The sequence below is a fragment of the Panthera onca genome, chromosome D4, assembly GCF_046562875.1.
Source record: "Panthera onca isolate mPanOnc1 chromosome D4, mPanOnc1 haplotype 2, whole genome shotgun sequence".
Lineage (NCBI taxonomy): Eukaryota > Metazoa > Chordata > Mammalia > Carnivora > Felidae > Panthera > Panthera onca.
In genome coordinates, this window is record NC_138351.1 from 63,908,571 (window position 1) to 63,930,415 (window position 21,845).

Consider the following 21,845-nt stretch of genomic DNA (forward strand, 5'->3'; position numbering starts at 1 on the left):
CTATCCAAATTCCTCTCCTGTTTCCTACTCTTAATGTGCTGGAATCCATGGCTGGGTCTGAATTTCCCGCCCTGGATCTCCCCCACCGTAAGAAGATGGAACAGCAAAGCCTCTCACCTCCCTGGAAGAGCCAAGGAGGACCCGCCATTGTGCTTTGGCCTCTGACAATTAACAGTGCAAGCAGCTGAGTAAAATGGAAACATTCTGCACAAAGAATTTTCCTTACAAGTCGGGTGGTGAATGTCTTTGCTGTTGTTGATGGTCACACACTAACAATGGTGGGAAATATTCCACTAGAAAAACCATGAGGGTTCCAGGACCGTATCCAAAAAAGATACCATCCACTGTTGAATTTGGAACATTCCTTTCAGTTTATGGTGGGGAATGTAATTACAAGTTTTCCTTTTGATGACTGGATTGTTTTTTCCTTGCTCACTGAACCCAAAGTTACTATTAGTGTTCACACCTCCGTCATGGAGTCTTTGAGGAAGTGGGTTTTTTTCTTCCTTATAAAGAGGGCATACTGGGGCTGTCTGGGTGGCTCAGTTAGGTTAAGCATCCAACTTCAGCTCAGGTCACGATCTCACCATTCATGAGTTCGAGCCCCTTATCAGACTGTCAACTCAGAGCCCACTTTAGATCCTCTGTCCCCTTCTCTCTCTGCCCCTCTCCTGCTCATCCTGCCCCCCTCAAAAATAAATAAACATTAAATTTTTTTTTTAAAAAGAGAGGGCATCCTGGTGGCAATTTTACCTGGGGGAGAAAATGCAGTGTAGGTTCTGAGTATCTATAGATGGTCTAGGGTGGTCTTTGTAGACACCATGGAGAAGATTGGTGAATATAAAAAACTGTGTTAGCATGTCAGGCCTGAATGTGTCCCTATTCAGGAACCTGTCATTTGAGGAACGAATTTTACCAGCAATCCCTCCTTAAGTGAAAAGAGTCATTAAGTCAATTCCTTTAGAGCACATGACATCTTTAATGTTTCTTACGGGCCATTTGTGGAAAGATATATTGTCACTGCTCGTAGCATAGCCTCCCGAAAATAGAAAGCACTGCAGATGGAGTTAAGGTCGGCCATGCCTCACCTCTCTGTGCAGGGCTGATTGGCTCATTCTGGTCCCACACAGATCAACCAAAGCAAGAGCCAGACCGCTACCACACAGGGATTCACCCACACTCTCCCGCATTCCCAGAACTGCTCATCCCAATTGCAAAATCTGTCTGTACAGCTGAACATGAAGGAGCATGCAGTGGAGATAGCTCAAATTGAGCCGTATAGGAGGGCCCACTGACTAGTGGGAGTGAGATGCTCAGACACAGCTATCTGTCCCACCCCATCTTACGTGCATTCGGCTTGGGAGGGTTCATATATCCCCACTCAGCATGACTCTCCTGTTGTCCCCTGCACCCGTCTAGCTGAACAATGGGACTTAAAAATGTTAAATTTTTAGAGCCGATGGCTTGGTGATTATTAAGATGCTTTGGTAAAAATGAGAGGTCCACCCCTGTTATACCAAACCAGATACAAATATCGGTGGTTGGAGGACCCTTAGAATCAACCCATCGATACCACTTAATTTGGAACTGGAGAAACTGAGGCCCAGAGAGATAAAGCTACTTGTCCAGGGTCATTTGGTAAACTTAGTGAGAGAAACAGAACCTGAACCCCAGTTCAGTGTTTCTTCTCTAAGAGCTTAGAGCCCATGGCTGCTTTCCATCTTTTATGACCTCCTTTCCCCAGTTTACTCTCTGACCTGATGGTTCAACTGCTTGTACTCTGGGTTGGTGTCATAGTGGCTTCTTCTAAAGGTGAACTTCCTGGGACACTGTTGCTTATGTATCAGAACAGTGTACTGAGATACGAATTTGTTCCTATGCGTGGGTGTTTATTCCCTCTTCCCACACATCCCCCATTCCATTTCAACACCAAACACGTGGGCAGGGGCTCAGTGTGCTTTTTAATCACAGGGATATATGTCAGGTAAAACAGCAAAAGTTACCTAAATTTATGGACTTTTCCTGTCCTTTATGACAGCTTATACTCCTAAAACGTGATTATGCTAGGAGACCTGAGGACAGGGGGATCATGGGAGTGCCCCTGGGGACCAGGAGAGAGAGAGAAGGAGGCTATTCCCCAAAGACTAAAGAAGAGGAACAAAATGGGTGGGTCTTTCAATTAATGAGACATATGTCCTGCTGGGTAGCAGAACTTCTGTGATGTGGCAAGACCTCAGAGGTGACAACCACATAGGACACCAAAGAAGGTCCCTGGGGCTCTGAGCCCCAGCGAAGATGCCTGTGCGGTGACTGTGGCACAGAAGCAGCAGAGCCCCTGGAACCAGAGAAAGTCTGTGAGCTGGATACCAAGGGCTTCAGGACCACCCAGTAAAGACAACACCCGAGGGCCTCTTTGAGGCCCCGTTAGGATCCTGTAGGAGAGTCCCAATAATTACGACAGAATAAACTTCTTGTGTCCCAGTATGATGGTGGCTCAAACTCAGCTAGAAATTGACTTAAAAAAAAATAAAAGGGAGGGTGCCTGGGTGGCTCAGTCAGTTAAGCACCCAACTCTTGATTTCAGTTCAGGTCATGATGTCATAGTTTGTGAGTTCGAGCCCCACATCCAGCTCTGTGCTGGTCGGGATTCCTTCTCTCTCTCTCCCTCTCTCTGCCCCTCCCCTGCTAGTGCTCTCTCTCTCTCTCTCTCTCTCAAAATAAATAAATAGTTAATTTTTTTTTAACTTTTAAAAAATAAAAAGGATTTTTTAACACCCTAATTTGTAGGCAAGATTTTTGCCTGCTACATTTGTCTTAAATTTTTTTTATCAAAGTGTGGGTATTACATTTACCTCAACAACTGGTGTCCTACCAACATTTTTTTCAGTGTATAAAAAGGCCCAACTTTAAAACTAATGATTTGTCCCTGGAAAAGCTTATGGTATGGTGGAGGTTTTGTCTGCTCTGTGATCCTTTCCTGACCACATATCCTCCCCTGGGCTACCAATGTGTCTTGTAAATGCATCTATAATTGCACTTGACCGTCTGCATTATAATTATTTGTGTACAGGACTGTCTCCCCTGCTAGACTGCGGGCTCATTAAACATAAGGTCTGCACCTTCCTCTCCAGTGCATCCCTTAGGAACCAGCCCAAATGCAGGCATGTGGGAGACTGTCAGTAAATCTGTGTAGTATGCTGTAGTCTGAGCTGTGGCTTTCCTGGGCATTTTCCCTCAAAAGAGCTTTAAAACAAATTGTGGTTCAGCAGCTCAGGCCTGCACATAATCTCATTTCAAGGTGAAAAGAAAAAAAAAACCCACAAAATCTGTGCATTCTTCACTTGACCTAATGAAAACAGGAGAGCCCAAAGTTATTTAAAAGGTGGAGGTTTCTAGCTTTTCAATTTTGTCACTGCTTTGCTTTCGACGCTGGTCAGTTCAGCAAACTTGAGAATGCCTAGTGTGTTCGCAACACTTTGCACTGACCTGTGTGATAGCGTGTACACACACACACACACACACACACACACACACACACATACACACACATGCTCAGTCAAGGAGTTCCCAGACTATTGGGGAGCGTAAGCAAAACCGTGACTGGCGGGAGTTAGTTGGCTGGGGAGACACAATAGGAAGTTAGTAACGTTTGCAAGGGAGGAATACAAAAGATGTCAGCCGGAAGAATCAAATGAAGAACGCTTGCTCCCCTCCCCTCACTGTCTCATTTACATAGAAATCGATGTAAAGTGTCTTGTGCTGCAGCCCCCAAGGAGATTCCGATGACCAAACTGGCCACTTCCATAACCTGTCTTGTCAAAATCAGCAAGTTCTTAACTCAGAATGAAAAAAAAATGATTAGGTCTGCCTCCAGAGGTTTGTCTTCTTGGTTATTGGATCAGAAGTTTGATACTGGATCAAAACCACAATAATACACTAGTTAAGCATAATTTTATATTGAAATGAAGATGAAGTATATTTATAATTATTCAGTCAAAAACAGTGCAGGTGTAAGATTTAAATGTTATCTGTATTTATTATTTTCCAGGTACTATAAGTACCTGATAGTCAATTTGGGGGACACCGATTAGCTGTTCCCTGAGAATCAACAGACCTTTAGAAGTTAAAGCTCATTTTTTCCATTTATAAAAGCAGTGCCTATAAAATGCAGAAAAGAAGAAAAAATCATCTGTTGTTCAATCATTCAAAGAAATCCACTGCTAATAGTTTGATATATGTCCTTCCAATATTTTCTATACATATTTTATTTCATAGCTGGGATCATATTCTTTCATACATGGCTTCTTCTACTTATCCTGATAATAAAAAGAGTATTTAAAAATACTTTTTAAAAATAAGAAGCCTAACTAAGCATTTGAAAGCTTTCGTCGCTCAGTTTCTGCAATAAGATCTGAACAAAACCTTTAACAGGAATTAAAATTCATCACAACTGGCCATAAATTTAGAGGACCCATTGGAGGATCACAGCCAGCAAAGTCAGCAGATTCTGAAACCTCTCCACTTTCTGTGCCTTGCCAACTGACTGAAGTAGAGAGGCAACTTGACTATTGCCTTCTGACTTTAATTAATGTTTAATACTCAGTGGCAAAAGCACACTTCCTCTTGTAAGTTCTCATTAAGTTCCTTTTGAATCAGTTAACACCCTGTTTATAAAGATGTGGATATTTTCTCTAATTACTGTAATTTTGGCTACTGTTGTAAAAATCAGTGCTCCCTGTCACACTGTCAGAGATCATTACAGATGCCTACGTACTTCTCCCCCTCCCTCGCCTGGAAAAGATCCAGCCTTCTCTGGAAATTAAATGCATTAAAAGGTTTAATAAAGGAAAGGAAACTCCAGACATATCACGTCTCATTTCAAGCCATTCCAGAACAAAACTGGGGTGTATTCATCAGGGTGATGACATGTGGTCTATTTAAACATTCAGGCTATGGATACAGAGTCCTGCTACTTATATAATACATTCCATTATTGTAAAATCCAATTCATTCTGCTGAACAAGAATGGATTGAGGTGACCTATGCTCTCAGAAGGACATTTCACACTCCTGGTATTTCCTTTCATGTGGAGAGATATCAGGGAAGGTACATACACGCCGGCATTTCTCCGCCCCTTCAGGTGCCCCTCCCCTGGGGTGCCAAATTTTCACTGGCAAGTTTGGAAGACATAGGTATGCATGGCTCAGCTTCTTCCTCCTTTCTTCCCCATGGAAGCCAGACTCCACAGGAAACATGTATTCTAGTCTGTTCCTTCTGTGTGGGGAAGGACTGTGGTTTTCTAGCACTGTATATGACTGAGTAGATAAGCCCACTTAATTCTGTGGTTCAGTACCAGGAGATCCATCTAAGCCACATCCTCTAGCCCAGTCTTTAGAAGGAATGAGGCCCTATCCTGATTTCCCTTACACCTTCTCACTCTCTTAATTGATTCAAAACACTTGGTGGGGTGCTGTTTACCAGCTCCATTAAAAGTCAACACCACCAAACACAAAGGCTGGTAATTCAAAAACAGCGTGAAACAAAACACCACTCTCTTGTAGGCGTGTTTTTTAGGGAGTTTTTTTTTTTTTTAATTAGTCACTCTCTGTTGTAAATATTCCATATAAACTCTGCTCTACTCTCTGCCTTTTTAGTGTTTACCTAATTCTGGATCTACTTAATAAAAAGGAGGGCTGGGGAAGAGACCTAGCTGTCCACGGCCAGAATTTTCCTTGGCAGGAGGCTGTTATTCTTCATGCATTGATACTTTCTTCTGTTGTGTTAGGAATTATTTTCCCCATTTTACTGAGACCAGGTGAGGCTGGGTGATTTGCCCACGTTCACAGAGTTAGCAGCAGAGCAGAGAATTGAACCATCCAGCTCCCAGGCCAGAGCTCACTCTTCAGGAAAGTTTTCACTACATGGCTCCCCACAGCCACTACCCTGACACCCTATCCTTTCAGTGTTCAGACTGTTAGGAGAACAGGAGGAGAGAATAAGCGAAAAGAAAATGGCGCTCCAACAAAGAACACTTGCCGAAAGGGGCAGTGGTTTGCTGGGGAGCCATCTATAACCTAAAGTCTCCTGGCTATCAACTGGGACTTATGTTTTAGTTTAGTTTTTTTTTTTTCTGCCCCCAAACAGGATTTCACATTGCTGTTTGCTTGTTTGTGTTGCCACTACCTTTGTAGTTATTTATTTCAACAGCAATAAGAAACTAATGCACTTGCCTAAGAAACTTTAATTCTTTTTTATTCTGGGGGGTATAGTTGACACAATGTTACATTAGTTTCAGGTTACAACATAATGATGTGTTATGCTCACAAGTAGCTACCATCTGTCCTGATACATCACTATTACAATATCACTATCCTCCCTCTGCTGTGCCTTTTATTCCCACGACTTATTCATTCCATAACTGGAAGCCTGTGCCTCCCACTGCCTTTCATCCATTTTTCCCAACACCCCCACCTGCCCGCCCCCCCCCCCTTCCACATTGTTTTTTAAGATGTCTTATTTGATTATGTTTTTTTCTGGTTTGGTCTAACCAAAATTCTTTGTGATTGCAAAACAATTCTGATGACTTTTTCTTCCAAATTTGTTCAGTTGGTTTGAAAATGTCAGTATAAAAGTCAAGTTTTCTTGACTCAGGGAATTCTCACCTCCGAGAAGGTTAAGATTCATATGTCACCACAGTAATTAAACTCATATTGTACAGGTATGTCTAAGCATATTCTACTTTTATAAGTGAACTTTGCTTACTGTTGATTTAAATGTTGTAAATAGGGTAGTGCTGTTTTCCTTCCTGTTACTGTAGGCAGCATCAGGGAGAAGGAGACTATCAGGGTTTATTAAGTTGAGAAAAATATAATGCAACTAGAAACTCGTGTTCCAGGGGTGCCTGGATGGCTCAGTCAGTTAGGCATCCACTCTTGATCTTGGCTCAGGTTATGATCTCTCAGTTCATGAGATCGAACCCCGCATCAGGCTCTGAACTGACAGAGAGGAGCCTACTTGGGATTCTCTCTCTCCCTCTCTCTCTGTCCCTCCCCACTGCTCACATGTGCACTCTCTCTCTCCCTCCCTCCCCGCCCCCCCCCCGTGTCATGTGTGCGTGCAAAATAAGTAAATAAACTTAAAAAAAATTTTTTTAAAGAAACTCCTGTTCCAAGAGTTAAGTATGGCCTCAGAGGTCAAGGCAGGTTTGATAGAGTGGTACCTAACCCATGCTTGACACTCACCTAAGAGGGATTTCATCAGTGTGTGTTAAGTGAATGAAGGTAAAATTCTGGATGAGCCTTAAGAAGAGGTGGGAATCAGGCAGGCTTCTTAATGCATCAAATAAACTTGAATCAAATCAGAGAAGCCTATCAATATGTGTGCGTATGTGTGTGTTGATGTATCCTTCCTTTGTGTTGTTCCTTAAGGTCTCAAACTGTAAGTCCCAGAATTTTAACTTGTAAGATAGACCTCTAAAATCATTTTTGAGGATAGAGGGTAAAAAAGCTGGGATATCAAAATTTTCTATAAGATGTAATAATTCATAAGTAATTCTATCTGCCACCTAGCATTTATATCATGGTGGATGTGGAAATGTTGCATTAGTTTTTATTGGCGTTTAATAATCTCTCTCTCCGTGACTAATGGCGGGCTTATATGTGTTCCCAAGTGACAGAGCGCAGCTCTTTATCTCCTATACTGTGCATTCCAAATCTATGTATTTTCCCTTTCTTCCCCAATTCCTTTCATGATTGTGTGCCTTTGCTCGTACCAGCAGAAGGGAAGAGAGAAAAACAGACCAGTATTTGTTGTATTAGGGAAGTGTCTAACACAGAGAGAACTGTTTGGTTTCACTCTCATTACAGTGACACGGGAGCCGGCAGCATCAGTGGCACCAGTCCCCCCGTGATGCACACTCAGCTCCCCTTTCATTTCCTAGCACTTGGAGAATGCTGAATCTGCAGCTGCTGTGATCTTTTTCTCCTCTCTCAAGAAAGATTTTATTTAAGGCCTCCAGCATCTTTCATTTGTCTCGGCAAAACCAAATATGTACATGCTGTACTTCTATTTCCTTAAGTTTCATTTAGAACAGATGACATTTCTATGTGGATTTTTCTAAGGAAAGTACTTTCCTATCTGCTTTGATTTGTTGATCATTGTAAAGTGCTCGGAATCGCCAAGTGCACTTATTCTCCTGCTGACAGAACACCAATGCCCCCTACTGATAAGTTTGCCCAAACCTTTCTTTAGAAAAACAGGAACATCAGCACCTCTCTTAGCAACAAGCACAGGACCCACCAGCCTTGTCTGAAAAGGACATGTGCTTCTAGGATCATCTTAGTCCGCTTGATTAGCCTCTCATTAGGGTAATTTCCTCTATTAGTCTTTGCTAAAGCAGCTAGAAGTTATTTCATGCTTGACTGGCTTTATTAGAAAAACAATTTTAAGGGTATCCGCAGAGCTTTATACCTGACAAAATGAGAACCAGAACTAACATTTGATTATGCTAGTGTAATTCCTGTTATGTTATATTTGTATTTAATGGGGAAAGTCCCTCAAAATGCCTTTATATTTGTCTTTCTGTTTCTTCAGTATTTATAGAATTTCTGGCATAAAGGGTCTTTAAAACCTTAATGCTCCAGATTTACTTGAATCCCATCTCGTGTCATGTCTGTCAAGTAATTGCTTGGTTTCCCCCAACACAGAGAACACGGCACCTATCAAAGCAACCCACGGCACCTTTGAACGGTTCTGACAAAAAGTTCATGCAAAATATTTTCTGTTGCGCTTCCAAATATTAGGCCATTTTCTACCATTTGGCTGCTATAACAACGTTTTGCTATAACAAATCTATTTCCTATTAATCCTTCAAATATTTGGACAGAAAGATCATACCCTTCTCCTGGCATTCTTCTCTTCCCCAGAAAGGGTAATATCAACTTTCAGAGAAGAGGCAAAGTTCTATAAATGTGAGGCCAAGGTACAAAGACTTAGGACAGAATGCCAGTAGGATATAAAATTCCTATTTTCAGATGATGTACTAATTGTTAATCTCTCTCTCTCTCTCTCTCTGTCTCTCCTCTTACACACACACACACACACACACACACACACACACACACACTTTTCGTGGTTACCACACATATACTTTAAAAATGGCCATCTTGGGGTGCCTGGGTGGGTCAATCAGTTAAGCATCTGACTCTTGACTTTGGGTCAGGTCATGATCTCATGGTTCATGAGATGGAGCCCCGCATGGGGCTTTGTGCTGATGGTACACAGCCTGTCTAGGATTCTCTCTCTCCCTCTCCCTCTGCCCCTCCCCTGCTCACACTCTGTCTCTCTCAAAAATAAACATTTAATTAAAATAAAAATAAAATAAAAATAAAATAAAATAAAATAAAATAAAACTGGCCATCTTTGAACTTAGTAAAGGAACAGAAGATAAATTCGGTTTCTGTCACACTATGATTTGACTGTTGCAAGGAAGATCCAATCTCAGGGCTTCTTCATAAATGCCTGAAAATCATTAGACCTTCCTATTCAGCTCACATATTCTTAGGCAAAGAGCATCAGGTGAGGATTTCTGACAGGGTTGAGAAATTAGTGAACCTGGACTGAGGTTTTTTAATCAGCAAATGTCTCACAAGACCAGTTGGGTCTTTTATGAGATGTTTATCATTCCATTGAGTTCTGCCGCTTGTCTTCAGACAGATACAAAATCAAGACTCCGGTGTTCGCTGTGTAACCCACTCCTCCCCTCCTTGTATTTGCAGTCTCAATCTTGCTGTCTAGGTAGCCAATAACCAAGGTCACTGCCATGTTTTACTTAAACAATAGTAAGGCAATCGATGACCCAAAGCCAAAACCCAGCAGCCACATTTGTATCACTGGGCTTGTTCGGCCACCAAGTCTTAAGAGTTGCTCTTTGCTATTATAATTCTCTTAAGATAATGCCAGTTGGTTTTATATGTTGTATTTTCAAGGAAGCAGACACTGAAACGGAATAGGAGTGCATAAGGCTCACTGGGGAGTTAACACCTGTGAAGAGACAGGAGCAGTATTGGGCAGGTGGGGGGTATCAGTCCATGACACAGACCAGAGGAGATCTCTGCTGGCCCAGTGCGGAGCTCTGGAGCAGAGTTTGCTCATTTAGAGTCCCCAGTTGGACAAAGATGGCTAGGCCTTAGTACCACTTGTTCAGCTGTCGACTGGGGACACCAAGAAAAACTTTGGCATGGGCGTGGCTAGCACTGCCTTGTTTAGTCATTGGCTGGTGCCTGCCCTGTAAAGAGCAAGACCACAGCTCAGAATTCGAGGCACGAACAGCTGGAGGCCGCCAGCTAGCTGTGTTCCTTGCAGCTGGGCAGCAAGTCCTTTCTTGAAGGGGGAGATCTGAGTAAGACATCCGTTTTTTCCACAACAGTTTATTGTCACCAAGTCACTCTTCAATCAATCAACACGTGTAGTTGTTGCTTTAGGACTCCAGTGCTGTGTAACCAACTGTGCCATTTTAATCATTTAAAACTCCAAATTTAATGGTGAAAAGAAATTTTGCTTGGGGCGCCTGGGTGGCAGTTAAGCGGTTAAGCGGCCTACTTCGGCTCAGATCACAATCTCACAGTTCGTGAGTTCTAGTGCCGCATTGGGCTCTGTGCTGACAGCTCAGAGCCTGGAGCCTGCTTTGGATTCTGTGTCTCCCTCTCACTCTGCCCTTCTGCTGGCACTCTGTCTCTCTAGCTCTTTCAAAAATAATCATTAAAAAAAAAAAGAGCCTGTTTCTAAGAAAGAAAGAAAGAAAGAAAGAAAGAAAGAAAGAAAGAAAAAAAGAAAGAAAGAGAAGTTTTACTTTGTACTTAAATTTGTGGATCAGGAATTAGAAAAGGGTCTGGCTGTCTGGTCCTGGCTTGGGTTTTTTATGTGGGCTGCAGTTTGATGTTGGCAGAGGCTGCATTTATCCGAAGGTTCTGTGTTGGGCATTCACAACAGTTCACTAATTGATGGCAGGTGAAGCTGGCTGTCCGTCAGGAGTTGCACTGGCACTAATAGAGCACCTATGCCTTGGGCCTCTCGCAGCACGGCGACTGAATTTACAGCAGGAGCACCCCAAGATTAAACGTTCTCAAAGACCAAAGTGGAGCTTCAAGGGTTCCTCTGACCTAGTTTTAGAAGTTCTGCAGTGTCCCTTTCATTCCATGCCATTTGGTCACAGAAACCACCTTCAAAGGGAGAAGAATTCGACTCCACCTCTCAATGAGAGAAGCAGCATATAATCTGTTACTGTGCTTAATCTGCCATAGTTGTGTTTTGTTGGAAAAGGTGTGGCTTGTTCTCAGGCCCTTACTATTACAATAGGGAGTTACTTTTCTTTTCAATTCATGACACCTTACACAAATATTTCCCATTTGTTCAATCATTTTTCCTTCCACATGGTGTCATATTCCTTATTGCTCTTCTTTAATGTTGTTTTTTAAGTTTATTTATGTATTTTGAGCAAGAGAGACCACAAGCAGGGGAGGAGCGAGAGAGGGAGAGGGAGAGAATCCCAAGCAGGCTCCCTACTGTAAATGTGGAGCCCAACGCATGGCTTGAATTCATGAACCTCAAGATCATGACCTGAGCCGAAACCAAGAGTCAGTCACTTGACCGACAGAGCTACCCAGGCACCCCCATGTTTTTTAGTTTATATCTGCCTCAATTTAAGTGCAGCATCACATCAGAACAGAATATTCTCAATATGGACTGATCAGCCCAGAGAAAAGCAGAGCTATTGATCCAGGGGGAGAGCAAACTTTTATGTAAGTGACACTGCAGTTTCATGCACATTGAGTCAATTTATTGCATAAACATGAATTGAGTGTTCACTGTGTACCAGGAACTATGCTAAGTGCTGGGGCTACAAAACTTAATAGAACTTAGTCACTTCCTCGTGGAGCTCACAGTTTAGTGGTAAAGATTGTCATGCAAAACAAGTAATTACTGCTCTGTGTTATGCACTACAATAGGAAAATGAATAGGGAAAAAAATGTGAATACAAAAGAGAAAGTTTCAAATGCTGCATAGTAGAGAAAATAAGGAATTAAGCCTTAAGGAAATTCATCAGGCATAGAAATGGGAGAAAGAACAACTGAAGCAAAAGGGAAAACATAGGAATAGGCACAAGGAGATATATATAGCAAGCCAAATGTAGGTAACCTTACTTTTAGTAGAAATATATGATTAGTCCAGGGGCACCTGGGTGTCTCAGTCAGTTGAGAGCCCAACTTTGGCTCAGGTCATGATCTCACGGTTCGTGGGTTCGAGCCCCACTTCAGGCTCTGTGCTGACAGCTCAGAGCCTGGAGCCTTCTTCAGATTCTGTCTCCCTCTCTCTCTGCCCCTCCCCTACTCACACTCTGTCTCTTTCTCTCTCTCAAAAATAAATAAAACATTTAAAAAAAAGAAAGAAATGTACAGTTAGCCCATTGGATACTTCTAGGGAAGAACTATGAGATGAGACTGGAAAGCTAGGGAAGACTCATCTCCAGGTCGTCAGGATCTTGGGTGGCATGCTAGGGTGTTGGGATTTTTTATCCCCTTGAAAAAGGAAATCAATAGATTTGTATTTTAGGAAAAGTGCTTAGTTGAGGTATGACTTGGAGTCTGCCTGAATGTGAAATAGAAAGTAGCAGGAAGAACCAGGAACAATCCTTCATTTTCTGGCTTAAATAACAGTGTGGTGGTTGGGTCATAATCTTCAGAAAAGGAAGGGTGGGTGATAATTAAGATCAAAAATCATGAGTATGAGATGCCTAAGAAACATCTAGAGGAAGGTGTTGCATATGGATTTAGAAATAAGGGTCTGGAGTTCAGTGGAGAGGTCTAGGCTACAATTATATACCTGTGAATAGTCAAAGTATAGGTGGTAATTGAAGCCATTGGAGAAGTTCAGTAAAAAGTAAAGTCTAGAGCTCAAGAAAAAGGTTCATGTAAGAAATAAAGATTTCAACGTACACGAGACAGTTGAAACCCTGGGAGGATGTGAGATCCCCCACCACAGATGGTGAGAAGAAAGCCTAGACTAATGGTAGAATGGATTGTGTATGTGAGGAGAGTTGAGACAAGATGGAATTCTGAGACTAGGAAAGTAACTGCAACAGAAAGGAAGCCAAGGGAAGAGAAAAATTCAAGAATAAAAAAGTGACCAGGAATATCAAATGCTGCAGAGACATCACAGAAGCTTAGGACTGAAAAATATTTAATAACATTTTTCAATTAGAAGGTCACTGATGACTTAATGAGACCAATTTGAGGAGAGTGGAGGGAACCAATGTAGCTACCCCTGAGCACCTTTGCAGTGCAGAAAAGTAAAAAAGGGTGCGTTCAAGGCAGTAATAAAACCCGGGGTGGGAGGGTTAATTTGTGTTTTGTGGTTTTGTGCTTTATTTTATTTTGTTAATTTTAAATGTTTAGATGTGCCCAGACATAGTGAAAATGGAGAGGTTCGAGATTCAGAAAGAGGAAAAATAATGGAGAGCAGCATTTCCAAGAAAGACAAATTAGTTAACATCTGAGAGTGAACAGGCTTTTCCCCTAAATCCTGTTCCTTCACATTTATGTCCCTCGGGTCACTATCAGCCAATATTTGAGCAGTAGAATATTTTAGACCCAAGTGTTGGGGCTTCTGTTATCTCTATGAAATTTCTTTAAGTTGAATTCAGTCTTTCATTCCAGACTGTTGAGAATTTTCTGGGTTCTGATTTTGTCTTTCAGTATATATGCTATCCCTTCAAAGTTCACATCATTCAGAGATTTGATAGAGCTGACTTCTAATTCATTGGCATGAGACTGAAAAATGCACACCTAGATTTCTCTATTAGTATTACTACTGATACATTAGTAAACTCACTTTGAGTTCATCCAATATTCAGTATACCTGTCATCCAGTCTACATTTCTATTTGTCCACCAGGTTCTCAAGGTCACCTTGTGCCAGATTCCTGGATGCAGTCTAAATAGACCACAAATAACCCATTTCCCTGCTATGCTAATCTCGTCCTCCATTAAAAAATGAAATAAGATCGGTCTGAGATGACTTGATTCATGCTTAGCGAACCCATCCTGGCTCAGAGATCAATGCTGCTTCTCCTAAGAGCAAGGAGGTTGCCCTATAACATCCATTCTACAATCAAGCCCAGAATAAACCTAAAATTCAGTTGTCATCATCAGTAATGCTTTTAATTCTGTATACTTCCCTTTTTGAAACTGGTAAATATATTTGTCCAATTCCAACCTTCCTCCTTCTCTTCTCAGTAGTTTCTTAAAACTCTCATTTGCAAGTTTTCGGTATCCTGGATGTGATTTCTCTTATAAAGCATATTTAAACTCATTTAAAGCAACTCTGTTCTTTCTTCAATCACTGCTTACATTTGGGACAAATGCCATTCAAACTTTATAAATCTAAGGATCTTTTCTCTAGACAGAGAAGATATACAGCAAATAAATGAAGAATTCTGCTTTCTCAGTATCTTCCATCACAATCACATTATCATTCTATCTTGCTGCATCAAATTTAATTGCAGAGTTTTTGTTAGCCAGTTTACTTTGGAGTTTAGACATGTGAACACACTATAAAAGAGATTCACTGTTTTATGGTGATCTCAGCTTTCTTCCCTTTCACCTTTATGTATCTGGTTGCCAAATTTGGTCCCATCAGAGAGCTCCCCATACAGCCCAAAGAGTTTCTTTCAAGGTGTTTTTCCTCCTCTCTCTTGTTAAAACTTCATTTTTGAGAAGCTTAACCACGCAGACAGATTTCTTTTTTAGGTTTTCATGCCTTAGACCCACGTCTGCTCAATCTTGGGATCTTTTAAATTCTGCTTTCATGAGTTCTGGAGTTCATGTCCAACCAAGCTCAACCTTTCCTTTCTTAGATATACTTTAACAAGAGAGAGAAAAGCATGGGGAAGAAGCAACCCAAAGGCAACTCTAATATTTGATCTCCTTTCCTTTCAGGCATCTAGATAACCTAACTACCTACTTACATCAACTCCTCCTTCACCTGTAATGTCTCAGAAGAGGAGTTTTATAGCTATAAGGAAAGAAAGTGAAACTAAAGAGATATTTATGAGGAAAGTGTTTTCAGTTTCTAATGGGGTTTAGATTTACTATGGGGTAATTTACAGAGTATCCCTTGTTGTATGGTTGTCTTGAGGCACTTGAGAGAACATGGGCTGGAGGTGCAGTGGTCTGTGCATTAGTGCCATTGAGCCGGTGTCTAGATCTTATAGTTCTACTCTTTCATCCATTCACTGAGCAAGCACGCATGAAGCACCAACCACATACCAGGCTCTCAGTCTGGTGCACTGAGTTGTCACGGTCTCCCAGGTGGAACGATGTGTTTTCCGGACCCAGGGTGCTCTTTGGAATATCTTTAGGAATTACAGTGGCCTGATTATTGCTATCTGTCTCTCATACCTCTCAGTCTCTGAACATGTCGGGTCAATATAACCTTCTCTTCAATGTATTCAGTTAAAAATATTTTTCCTGATTCCCAGGGAATAGAGTTACTCCCCTCTTTCCTAGGAAACAAAGGAGCCTCTGCCGAGGAAGGAATAGGGCTCAGCCTGGGTGGCTCAAACAGCAATACTAACAGCTTTCAGTATCTACTTCTAGAGACTCTAAGAGAGTAATGATGTGAGGTAAAGTGTCAGTTGATGGGGCTTGGACCAGCACCCCGTCTGCACACTCTAGTTAGACAGTTGTGACATTAAAATGTCACGTAAATATGAAGACACCATTGAAATGATCTTTCCCATAGTCGATTCCCTATCCTCTAGTGGCCATTGTGAGAGGTCGAAAGGCAGAAGCATCAGTAAAGAATGAAAAGGTACCTTGTGATGAACAATTATTAGCTATTTAGAATATAACTTACTTCCTAAATCTTTTCAGCTCAACATGCCTGGCTTAAATGCTCTAAATGTGTCTTCTAAAGTAATTTCACATTTCATTGAATAAATTTCCATTGACAAGACATGCTCAGTCATAAGAACCCTAGAATAATGGCAGAGTATGTAGAGTGCTAAATGATACAGATTATGCATTGTGCTGTGTTCAGAAAGTTTCAAAATGGAACAATTGTTTTCAAAGAAACAAAAATCAATCCAAAAGGATAAAAGTGAGAAAAGGAGGCTTAGATTACTTTGCAGAACCTCCAATCAAGCATGGATATCCAGCGAGTGACATTTTTTCATAAGACTCAGGAGATTATGGGCTCTGAGAGCCTTTCTGCTACCGTGTGTATTAGAATAATTGTTCCTCTAATTCAAATCTCTAAGCAGCTTAATGCCTGTTCTTATCTTAGTTCAATTTAGAGAGAACATAAGAACAAAAATGCTGTATCTGTTCAGTGTCTTCTCTAAATGAAACTGTTCAAATAACTCCAAGCTCTGAGGTTATGTGGTTGGCCACATAGCTGGACATTCCTTCCAAAGACAAGGTGAAGAAAGCTGCCCCCAGGCCAACACTCAAAATGAAAAGTGGTCTTAGGATTGTTGGGAGGAGGAATATAATGACATCTTCTTAATGAAATACATTTGGGACCAACTTAGCCTAAGACTGGGGGAAGACTTCATGTTTCCTAGAGATGACTGCTTTTCTTTCTCTCCATCCTTTTCCATGCCTAGAATAATACTAGATATTCAACACATACTTGTTGTAATTAGGGTGGAACCCATGCTGCCTAGGGATATGTAGTGCTAAATTGCCACGGCTTAGGAAACATTTCTCACCATAAGAACATTTTTTAAATGTCACATTCCTGCATTAGCACCAAAGTCTTTCTATTTTGCTAATGCACAACATAGAGGAGCTCTGGGTCCTCCTCCCTCCTCGGTACAGGTCCACTAACCTGCCTCCCAGAACATTGGTGCTACTTCTGTCATGCTCTTTGTCCTGTCTATAGTAACACCATTCAAAAACAAGGACTCTAGTCACCTCTCACCCTGTGGTCTCTCATGTCCACCCAGCTCCATACAACCCTAATTGATCCTATCTCCCACCTTCCTTGACCCCTAAACTGCTACCCTATGAGCTCTAAAACTCACAAGTGTTTATCAGTAAAGTTCCTTATCTTCGCAACCTTGTCTGAACAGTGCCTTCCTCTTTTTACTATAAACTTGGCTTTCTTAATTATATGACTTCTCTAGAGCCCTCCCAGTAGCCATGCTTTGTCTCCCACACCCCTTGTGCTACTGGAGTTCGAGACAGGGTAGGTGTTATCCTTGTTCCTCGGTGCCTCTTCTAGACTGTTGTCCTACTCACCTTAAAAACCACTCAGCTTGGAAACTCATGCTGTCCATCAGTACCACTCACTCTGCTTCCTTGTTGCAGTTACACAGAGTCCTGGGCTACTTGTCCCCCATTCTTTGGAGATTCTAGTTCTTGGCTCGCTGTCACTTTCTTTCCAGCTCTATTCTTGTCACCACATTATGTGGTCTCTTTTGCACATTCCTCCTATCTCCTGACTCCTCTTTCTTTATATATGCTCACTCACTAGGAAATCACATACTCTGATAATGCCCAAAATGTATCTCCAAACTCATTCATCTGACTGCCTCCTTGACATTTCACTTAGATGGTTAATAAGCGTCTCAAAATTTATATGTTCAAAATTAAACTTCTTATTTTCCTCAGCCCCCAAATCTACTCCTTTTATAGCCTCCCCCATGTGGACAGAACTTCATTTTGTGCACTGTTATTTCCTTAATGCCTGACATATAGCAGTTTATCAATAAAAGTTTAATGAATGAATTACTTTATATCTTTACAATAGTGGTTGAAAACTAAAGTTACCATACACACAATATTTTACTTCTACTGTGTTGTAAAAGAGCCGAACAGGATTTTGTGAGCTTGCTGTAGAAATATGATAGAACAGCAGTATTGGTGGTGTTCTGTACCTGGTAACTGAAGTGTAAACAAACCTTTGTACCACTGAGGTCTCTGTCAAGGATCTGTGCTCCCCTCTAAGACAGATCACTACCAAGGTGACTGTCTTCAATGACAGGTTTGATGGTGCCACTTGCCTGCTCAAAACCCTTCAGTCATTTCCTTTGTGAGTATATGGTAAAATGTTAACCTCCTCTGCCTGTCATGCAAACTCTCCTCATTTGAGTTTGCACCTGCTTCTTTTCTTCTCAGATAGGGCCCCAACATGCTAACCCAAAAGGTGAATTTGGACCCTGGACACAGTTCTGTGTTAATCAGAACTCCTTGATTACAAATGACAAAAATGAGACTGGCTTAGCAAAGAAGGGAATATACTGGCTTGTGTAACTATAAAGAGCTCTGTATACCAACATAGAAAGGTGGCCAAAACATGTTAAGAAAAATACAAGCTGTGGGACAGCACATATAGTATGATTCTACTTCATACATTTTTTTGAATCTGCCTATGAGTGTGTATGTTTATATGCCTGGAGAGAAAGAAAAAGTCTAGAAGAATAAATACACATTATATGTTAACAATGATTAATCTCTAGAGCGCAAAACTGATGATATATTTTTCAACTTATATAATTATATATTAGAACGTTTTATAATTTTTTAAAAGGTTCAAATTTATGGTTAACGGTAACACCTTGCTAATGCAAAGCCATGATACACCATCCAATGTGTAGCCACTGGCCATATGTAGGTATTTAAATTTAAATAAATTAAAATGATATAAAATTTTAAATTCCATTCTTCAGTTGCAGTAGGCATATCTCAAGGGCTTGATAGCCACATATCACTACGTGGCTTAACATATTGAGAGTACAGATATAGAACGTTTCCATCAATGCAGAACATTTCTCCATGATGGGAAACATCTGGTAAGCTAGATGAACCTAGATGCTCACCTGATTGCTTTCACTAGGATAAGTGGCTTCATTTAGATGCAGCCAGAGTGAAGCAGGTGCGGGCCTGAGCACCTGTGATCTGACAACCAGCAGGAGTTTGAGTGAAGGTTCAAGTCTGTGTTCATTTATGCAGGATCTTCTAACGTCTTTGGAAGAGGCACTGTCTTAGAGGTAATTTATTCACTAATTTTAAGGGAAACAAGGAAAATCCCTACCCAGTAGGATTTTAAAGGAAAATGAGAACATCTACATCTTTTGCAATGTTAAGATTTACCTGTTTTAATTAGAAAGAAAAACAAACTGGTTGATTTAAAAGAATGTTTTTCCTTTTCTTCTCATTTGCCTAATTCCCAAGTAATTTAGCAATGCATATGGAGAAAGAAGAATCATGTTCCTTTCTGGTAGGGAAATTAACATGGTATCTAAGTACTTTGGTTTAAAATTATTTGAAAAGCAGGGGTGCCTGGGTGGCTCAGTCGGTTGAGCATCTGACTTCAGCTTGGGTCATGATCTCACAATTTGTGGGTTCAAGCCCCGCATCAGGCTCTGTGCTGACCACTTGCTCAGAGCCTGCAGCCTGCTTCAGATTCTGTGTCTCCCTCTCTCTCTCTGCCCCTCCCCTGCTCATGCTCTGTCTCTCTCTGTCTTTTAAAAATAAATAAATGTTAATAAATTTTTTTTTAATTATTTGAAAAAGCAAACATAGGAAGCTCTTCTTTCCTTAGGTTTTTTTTTTTTTTTTTTGATTGGCACCTTTAATTTACCTTTATTTGTTCTACATGGTATACAGAAAATTCAGTGTTAGTTTTATGTTTCCATTCTAATTTAGAGTCATAACATCATTTTCCAGTGCCTTTTTTTTCCCCAAGTAGATCCGTAATTTAATAAACAGGAACTCTCAATTTCTTTTATTTAAAAAGAAGCCATGTGATTTTATTTAAGAGGTTACAGATTACAGCATGATTTCAATATTTAAATAGCAACTTATTGTATCTCTGCTATCCTCTTAAAATAATGGAAACAATAGGTCCATCAAAATATGTTATATTTTTTTAGAGCAAAATAATTACAACTTTATATGACCACAGATCCCCCTCCTTCTCTCTTTTTCTAAAGCTCTTATTAACATCTTCCATACCAGAGATCGCTGTGCAAAGCATGCTGTTTTATATCAAAAACTTTAGTTTTAACCAATATACTGATAAGCCATCCCAAACAATTTCAGGTGATATGTTCCTTGAATAGATGGCTAAGTTGCTATGAGTAAAACCAATTGTAGAATTTCGTCCATTCATTCAACTGATATCTTTTAAATACTTGTTATGTACCTGTACTAAGCTTGGTTACAAATTTGAAAAACCCTTTCCTTTAGGGCCTCATAGCTTGGTGGTGGAAGACACAGGAAAATTGAGGATGACCATGCAGTGTCATAACTGTTAGGTCTACACAGGGAGCCATCACATCACACTGCAAAGGTGGTCAGGGAGAACTTCTAGAGCAATTTCATGAACTTTGGTGTGGAATGTCCATCCACTTCTAGGTTCTTCATAATGACATCTACACCTAGTATCCTATACCAAAGTAGACCTAATGATGAAAAACATATTACATGCCCCCACCCCCAAATAAAGAAAAGTACAGGATCAAGTGTACCATGAAACCCCATAGGATTTAATCCTACTCTAGAAGAATCCATAATGATGAGGCAAATTTCTTTTGTTGGGCTAAAACCCTATTCTACCCTATTTTCCTTAGATTAAATGAATTCAATTATTGAAGTCCCTAAATAAGTTACCTTTATTTGGAACATTATACGGTCAGATTTTAACGTGGATGTTATTATGGTATGGTTGGGCCGAAGGAAGTAAGAACAAAGTTCTTTTTTTTCTTCAGACGAAGCACAAGACTCAAAGTGATTTGTTAGGACAAATTAGAAAGCCATTCTCTAGGCAGAAAGTCAACCCAGTCTCCCCCAGGCCAAGTCAGTGCCCAGTGAGAAAGCAAAGGCTGCAGAGATGGTGATTCAAATACTGGGTGCATGCGTACCCTTGTGAGACCCAGTCTTGCTCATACAGAGCCTCTGCCTGCTGATTAAGCCCATATCTCTTTTCCTGAAAACCTGTTTCGATTATTAATGAGAGAAATGTTAAAGATGGCAAGAAAATTACATTTCCTTTTGAAATTATAGTGTAAATGTAGTTTCTTCAATTGGCTCTTTAAAAATTGAGGTCTCATCTTCACAGATTAATAAGATTTTCTTCCCCTACTTCCACTCAAACTCCTTTGGACATATTTATTCACTTAACAAGTCTGCTGTATACATCTCCACTGTCAGAAATGACATAAATCTTCATTCCTCTGAGTAGGGCTAACTCTTCTGGATGCTTGGACAGTCATATTTCCAAAGATTTTCTTCTGTGTTTTTGACTGAAATGGATGGCACATCAAAGGCTCTTCTCACATCTGTACCCTTTTCCCCTTCCCCCCAAGAGGAAAGTAACGCTTTTGGTTGCAGTGTCTAAAGACTGGCATTCAAATAGCCCACTTCTTGTTCTTATAGCTTATGCAATGATGCTCATTCCTACGACGAAGTCAGGAATTGAGATAGCTGAATCCAAAAGTATTTGTGGTTTAGAGCAGGGGCTCCATTCCTTTCAGAACAGGGTAGGTGGTTTTGGCCATGGCTGTTTGAATTCATATAACAGAAAACCAATCGCTCTATGTGAAGCCACAAAGGGGATTTTTTTTTCAATATATGAAGTTTATTGTCAAATTGGTTTCCATACAACACCCAGTGCTCATCCCAAAAGTGCCCTCCTCAATACCCATCACCCACCCTCCCCTCCCTCCCACCCCCATCAACCCTCAGTTTGTTCTCAGTTTTTAAGAGTCTCTTATGCTTTGGCTCTCTCCCACTCTAACCTCTTTTTTTTTTTTTCCCCTTCCCCTCCCCCATGGGATTCTGT

At 40.8% G+C, this 21,845-nt stretch overlaps 1 protein-coding gene across 5 annotated transcripts in view; it reads left to right on the forward strand.

The window, feature by feature from the left end:
• Window positions 1-21,845, forward strand: part of PLPPR1 (phospholipid phosphatase related 1) — a 327,234-nt gene that overhangs the window by 243,597 nt on the left and 61,792 nt on the right. The window contains exon 1 of one of the 5 annotated variants that reach the window (XM_060609181.3): window positions 17,958-18,092. The exons of the other annotated variants lie outside the window; for them this stretch is intronic. The gene's annotated coding sequence lies outside the window, so the exon portion shown is untranslated. Of the gene's footprint in view, window positions 1-17,957; window positions 18,093-21,845 lie in introns of those variants that run through there. 5 annotated transcript variants of the gene reach the window in all.